Source organism: Eublepharis macularius, chromosome 3, assembly GCF_028583425.1.
Source record: "Eublepharis macularius isolate TG4126 chromosome 3, MPM_Emac_v1.0, whole genome shotgun sequence".
Taxonomy (NCBI): Eukaryota; Metazoa; Chordata; class Lepidosauria; order Squamata; family Eublepharidae; genus Eublepharis; species Eublepharis macularius.
This window is the reverse complement of record NC_072792.1, coordinates 185418421-185425174: the sequence shown is the minus strand read 5'-3', so window position 1 is coordinate 185425174 and position 6754 is coordinate 185418421.

The following is a 6754-nucleotide window of genomic DNA, read 5'->3' as shown; positions in this document are numbered from 1 at the left end:
TGGATTACCTGCAGGTCCATGTGTGAACTCAGTCACATGTTGCAAGCAATACCTGGGCTGCTACTCGGGATCCCTGAGTTTCAAGAATTTATGTGTGAACCAGCCTTACTTTGCAGGTCAATCACACAGAAGTACAGATAGACAGAACGTACGACCATCAGGGGTCTGAAGGTTGCCTAGGCTGATCCCCTTCCTAGAACACTTCCTTCGGACTCGAATTCCTCTTTCACTGGGGCACCCAGATTGCATTGAGCAAAGAGCAGGAAGGTCCCATTTGCATTTCTTGGTTCATTTTTACATCCCTATGAAAAGAAAGTCAAGCTTCTCTCTTTCATGGCTGGAGGCATGTGAAATGCTACGCAGCCCAAATAACATTTAAAAGATGATCTTCAGGGGCCTGGCGAAGATTGCAAGTTGCACTGCTGGCCCAATAGGGGAAAAAATCCCAAATCAGCAAAATATTTTTATTAGAACCAACTAAAACATAGCAAAATAATGAGCAATTTGAATATTTATGAGAAAAAGAGAAACAAAGCAAAGGGGGGGGGAAGAGAAAGGTATCCCAAGACATGGGAGTAGGGGGAAAGAATTCGGAGAAGAAAAGACAGCTGTCTGGCTATTTGGTGACATTTTAGTACCTTTTCTTTGTCATTCAAATACAGCACATTTTTTCACGGCCAGGACTCCCTGAGCCCCATCAGAGAAGCAAGCAAGGCAGGGGTCCACCAAATCTCTTTCCAGAGGGAGAGATCTAGTCGGAGACGTGCTTTCCTTCCTCACTCTTGTCAGTTTACCCTTTTCAGCTTTCTCCTTAAACAGCCTCCTTGACAATTAAACTAAATAAAGACCAGAACAGAATGGAGCAATCGAGGAAGACCAAGATGGTTAGCTGTGTTAGTCTGTCTGCAGTAGTGGAAGAGAGCAAGACTCCAGTTGCAGCTATAAGACTAACAAAATTTGTAGTAGGTTAGGAGCTTTCTTAGTATCTGAAAAAGTGAGCTGTGACTCACGAAATCTCATACCCTACCACAAATTTTGTCAGTCTTTTAGGTGCTCTTTAGGTGCTCTTGCTCTTTTCCACTTAATCAAGGAAGTTCAACAGAATTTGCAAGACATCACAACTCCTTTGTGACTGAATCAAGAGCAACTTTGCTAGACCTGATGCAGACGGACAAGTGAAAGGCCTACGGGATGGACCTCTGAAGAATTCCTGTTCCAGCACCTCCTTCCCTCAGAATGAATAAAGAACAGTAATAGAAAATAATAACACTGCTGCTCACCCACACACACCCCAGCGAGATCCTAAGAAACAGGTGAGGTTTTGCTGTTACTAGCTGGTCAGTGCAAGTCTAAAGACTGGCATAACTCTACTTAGGATTGCGCTGTGTGTTTATAGATCCAGAGGAGTTCGCCGTGTTCATCTGTAGTTGCAAAATCATGAAGAGTCCAGTAGCACCTTTAAGACCTTTAAGACTAACCAACTTTATTGTGGCATAAGTTTTCGAGAGCCACAGCTCTCCTCGTCAGATGCATCCAACAAAGAGAGCTGTGGTTCTCAAAAGCTTATGCTACAATAATGTTGGTTAGTCTTAAAGGTGCTACTGGACTCCTTACTGTGTGTTCAAGAATTGTCATAGGGCAATCTGTGCCCTGCTCTCCTTGGCCCAAGAGAGACTGGGGCAAGCAGTGAGGACACAGTGGTGTCAAGGTCTGGAGGAGAAGCCTGTGGGCCCAATCCACCAAGCAGGTCTCCTGTCACAAAGCTACCTTCCCAAGAGCTGGCCATCAGGTGGTGTGTTTGCTGAGCTTTTGGCTTACAGCAAAACTTGGTTTCTCTTACCAAAACCTCTCCCACCCCCAGATCCTTGGGTAAAGGCAGGAGTCCAGCTCCCCCACCCCCACCCCAGATGCTTGGCCCCCTGTTTAGGATGCGAGTCTTGCATGTGAGGGCTATGGGCTGGAGCCTGGTTGCTGCTTGGGTTTGAGGGCCAGTTTGGGTGATTAGGGTGTCAGACTAGGATTTGGGAGGGCTGGGTTCGAATCCCTGCTCTGCCATGGAAGCTTGCTGGGTGACCTCGGGCCAGTTCCATTCTCAGTTATGAGGATAAAATGGAGAAGGCTGATGTGAGATGCTTTGGGTCCCCATTGGGGAAAAAACACGGGGGTCTAAATTAAGCAAATTAAAACTTTTTCCCGGCTAGTACCTTGAATTTGGCAAAGCACAAAACTCATTGTGGAATCCTTTCCTGACAGGGAACTGCAGGGATGGGGAAGGTTCACCAGCAATTTTTTTTCTGTGCTATTAAAAGTTGCAGGAGCCCTGATGGGGGGGGAGTTGGCAATCCCCCCCCCTCTTTTTTTCCTTTATATGTTTCCTAAGGAGGACTTGCCCCATTGAAACTTGCTAACAAAAGGAAGCATTGCTAATTAGGCTTTTAAATCCTCTTTAGGGAAAGTGTTTGTCCTGAAAATGCTTTTAATCCCCGGCTCTCTCTCCCAGCCCCCACTTCTGGTATTCCTCAAAGGAGAGGACACTTGGACTTTAAAATTCATTGTTGACCCCCCCCAGGCCCTTTTCTATTCAGGGGGGCTGTATAAACCAAGGGAAGATGCCAAAGAGAGAAATACATTCAGGTGGGTTAGCAGCGTTGGTCTGCAGTGGAACAGCCGGCTTTGAGTCCGGTGACGCCTTAGAGACCAACAAGATTTTTAATGCGCAAGCTTCCAAGAGTCAGAGCTCCCTTCTTCAGATACAGGGAGGAGCGGAGCCTTTATATCACAGGAGGTGGGAGCGGGTGTTGCAGAGAAGGGAGTCAGGCAGCAAAGGAGCTTCACTCCAGCAGAAATGCGCATCTGTAGCAGGTTGGTCTGCAGAAGAATAGCAGGATTTGGGTCCAGTAGCACCTGAGAGGAAAGACCGATAAGTGGGTTCTAGATCACATCAAGCCTGAATTCTCCCTAGAAGCTGAAATGACAAGAGTAAAGCTATCGTACTTTAGTCACATCATGAGAAGACGAGATTCTCTGGAAAAGTCAATGATGCTGGGAAAAGTGGAAGGCGGCAGGAAAAGGGGAAGACCTAAAAGGAGACGGCTTGACTCAGTAAAAGCAGCCGCAGTTTGCAGGATATCAGCAAGGTCGTTAATGATAGGACGCTTTGGAGGTCTTTCCTTCATAGTAAAGAGTTCAGTAATACCTTTAAGACTAACCAACTGTATTGCAGCATAAGCTTTCGAGAATCATAGAATCATAAGAGTTGGAAGGGGCCATACAGACCATCTAGTCCAACCCCCTGGCCGGTGCAGGATCAGCCTAAAGCATCTCTGACAAGTACACAGCTCTCTTCGTCAGATGCAACCCCGGAGTCAGATGCATCTGACGAAGGGAGCTGTGGTTCTCGAAAGCTTATGCTACAGTAAAGTTGGTTAGTCTTAAAGGTGCTACTGGACTCTTGATTATTTTGCAGCTTCAGACTAACGGGGCTAGCTCCTCTGGATCCATTTCCTTCAGAGGGTCGCCACCGGTCGGCAACAACCAGGCACATCACACACACCGCACCGGAGAGCAAGCCGCTTGGGCGGCCAGAGGCCCTCCCCAGGCGCCCCGGGTCTTTGCCAAGGCTCCGCCGCCTCCCGTGGCCCTGCCCGGCCAGCCCTGGGCTCCGCGTCTCCGGGCGAGCTTTAGCAAGGGACAGAATCGGGGCCCTGGCGGCGCCTCTGCGGCTCTTCTGCAACCCCTTCTTCTGCAGGGGGGGGGCGCAGGTTGCTCAAGGCCCCTCTGCGGCCCCCTCCCCGGTTTTGGGGCTGGCATGGAAGCCAATGGGGGGGGGGGCGCTCCGGAGCAGGAAAGCTCCTTGCAGAGGGCAGCGCCGCCGGGAGTCCTGGCGGGCAGCTGCGGGGTCCTGGGCCGGGCCGAGGGGCCTGCTCTGGGTCGCCTTGGGACGGGGCGAGGCAGGAGCCGGCGGGGCGGCAGCAGCAGCGGCCCGGTTCGGGGCCCGGGTTCGGGGGCCGGGCGGCCCGGGACAGGCCCTCCTGGGCCCGCGAAGCAGCGCGGCCGGGGCAGGGCAGTGGCCGGAGGCGGCCCGCGGATGTCCTGGACGGAGCCGGTTCCGCAGTCCGGCCCTCCTGTCGCGCGCTCGGGCCCCGGCCGGCTCTTGCCCCGGAGGCGCCCGGAGGCCGACTGCCCCTGGACGGGGAGGCTCGCCCGCCCGCCCGCCCGCCCCGAGGGGCTCCAGCCTTCCTGGGGGCCGGCCCGGGGGCTCAGAGGGCCCTGCGCCAGGATCGCCCCTGCAGCCCGGAGGGGAGAGGAGCCCGAGGGGCCAGCAGGGCCAGGCAGGGGCGCGCGGGAGCCGCCGGGGGCGGGGCGGGGGGAGCCGGGGGGGGCAGGCGTCGCGCCCTGAGAGCCAAAGGCCTGCCGAGACCCCCCCCCCAAGCGCGCCTGAGCCGCCAGTTGCAACCCCCCCCCCCCACTTGACAATCCGGCCGTCCAGCCCCGAGGGGGAGGTTGGGGGGGCGCCCGCGGGGGGGGGGGCGCCCGCTTGTTTAACCCCAGAAGAGAGGCGGGTGAACTCCACAGGCACAACCGGAGAGGGAGGGAGGACTGGAGAGAGAGAGGAGGAAAGGAGGAAGAGAGAAAGAAAGAGAGAAGAGAGGGAGAAGGAAGGAAGGAGGGAGGGAGGGAGAGAGAGAGAAAAAGAAAGGGAAGAGAGGGAGAAGGACGGAAGAATGAAAGGAAGAAATGGAGAGAGAGGGAAGGAAGGAAGGAAGAAGGGCGGGAGGGAGGGGAAGGAAGGAAGGAAGGAAGGAAGGAAGAAAAAAGAAAAAGAAAGAAAAAAAGAAAGGAAGGAAGGAAGGAAGGAAGGAGAGAGAGAGAAAGAAAGAAAGAAATCTGCACTATGGTGGGGGTTTCAACTCCTCTCTCCCCCTCCATTACTGAGGAGGAGGAGGAGGAGGAGGCGTCTAAGGGCCCCTCTATCGGGCGTCCCCCCCAGGTCCCTCCCACCAGACCCACCCAGCCCGCCTTCGGGGTCCCCAGGAGTCCCCCCCCCGCCCTTCCTTGCCTGGGCAGACCCAGAGCCGAGGCTCTCAAGCCAACCCGCCTGGCTTCTCCGGCTTCCCGATACTTCCAGCTCGGCTTGCGCGACCCCCGCCCCGGCTTCGCAGCCCCTCTTCGCACCACTAGGCACGCTTGCTCCCCGTCCTGCTTTGGGGAGGCCTTTCGATTTCCTCTTAAAACTTCAGGGCCCCGCCTGCATCTGCCCCTCCCCGCTGGGCCAGGGCACTTTATTGGGGGGGGGTCTTCACAAGCCAGCCCCCGAATGGAGGGTTGCGAAAGCAGCGCTAAGGCAGCAGCCCTCTGGGGTGGGACCTGTTAGGGGTGCCAATAAAGCAGCAGGGCTGGAGCTGGGGGGGGTCACCAAGACACCCCCCTCCAGGCCCGGCAGGGAAGGACTTCGGGGAGGCGAAGAAGCCCCCCGAAGAGCGGCCGGGACCGATTTATTCCATCTCACTCGCCAGAGCTCCGGCCCTGGAAGTCTTGCTGCTCTCTAAGGTGCCCCCGGGCTCCAGCCCTGCTCTTCTCCTGCAGACCCCCCCCCCCCAAAAAACTAGATTTATTATGACTGCTGCGTTTATAGCCCGCCTTTCCCTAAGACTCAGGGGGACTCCACGGCTCCCAAGCAAGGCGACAAGGCCGCCAGCGCGGCAAGAATCGGTGCCTTAAAAGTGGGCCACCGAATCCGAGAATCCACCCAGGGTGGCATCCAGGGCCGGACCCCAAAAGAACCCCGAATCTTGCCCGCATGGAGCTGGTGCTGGTCGGGAGGGCTGAAGCCTTGCTCCTGAGGCCGGAGAGGCGCCCGAAGCCTCCAGGGGGAGATGGGGGGGTCGCCCCCCAATCTATTGCAATGCGGATGCGGGGAGGCCCCGGCCCGAGAGCCCAGCTGAGATCTGAGCCTCCGCAGCCGCTTCCCCCCACCCCCCAACAACCCGAAAGGTGCCCGTGCCAAGGGCAAGACCCGGGCAGAATTGGCCCTCCGTGGAGCCCCACCGGGTCAAGCGGCGCCGGTGGGGGCGCTGGACCAACAGGGAGAGGGAGGGAGGGAACGGGGAGGGGGGCCCGCCATAGAGTGGGGGGGCGTTAGGAAAATCCAGCCAAGCTTTTCGTTTTCTGTTCTGCAACAGGGCCGGTTCTGTCCTCTCGCTCCGGCCCCTCCAGAGGATGGGTTGCTGACGGGGTGGGGAGACCAGTCTGGGGGGGGGGGTCTGGCGGGGGGGGGCTGGGCAAGAGCAGAGACGGCGTCCTGCGCTGCCTCGCAAATATTCACTCAAATATCAGGGGAAGAAAGAAAGAAAGAAAGAAAGAAAGAAAGAAAGAAAGAAAGAAAGAAAGAAAGAAAGAAAGAAAGAAAGAAAGAAAGAAAGAAAGAAAGAAAGAAAGAAAGAACCAACCCCCAGGGCTTCGAGGCTAGGGTTGCCAGACTCCAGGTGGTGGCTGGAGATCTCCCGGAATTACAACAGATCTCCAGACGACAGAGATCAGTTCCCTTGGAGAAAATGGCTGCTTTGGAGGGTGGACTCTATGACGTTATAACCTGCTCAGGTCTCTCGCCTTCCCAAACCCCGCACTCTTCATGCTCCGCCCCCCAAATCTCCAGGAATTTCCCAAGCCAGAGCTGGCACCCCTATAATCGGAGCCCGTCTTTGGCAACCCTGCAAGGTAGGCCACGAGGAAGAAAAGGAGTGCGGCTTGTCTC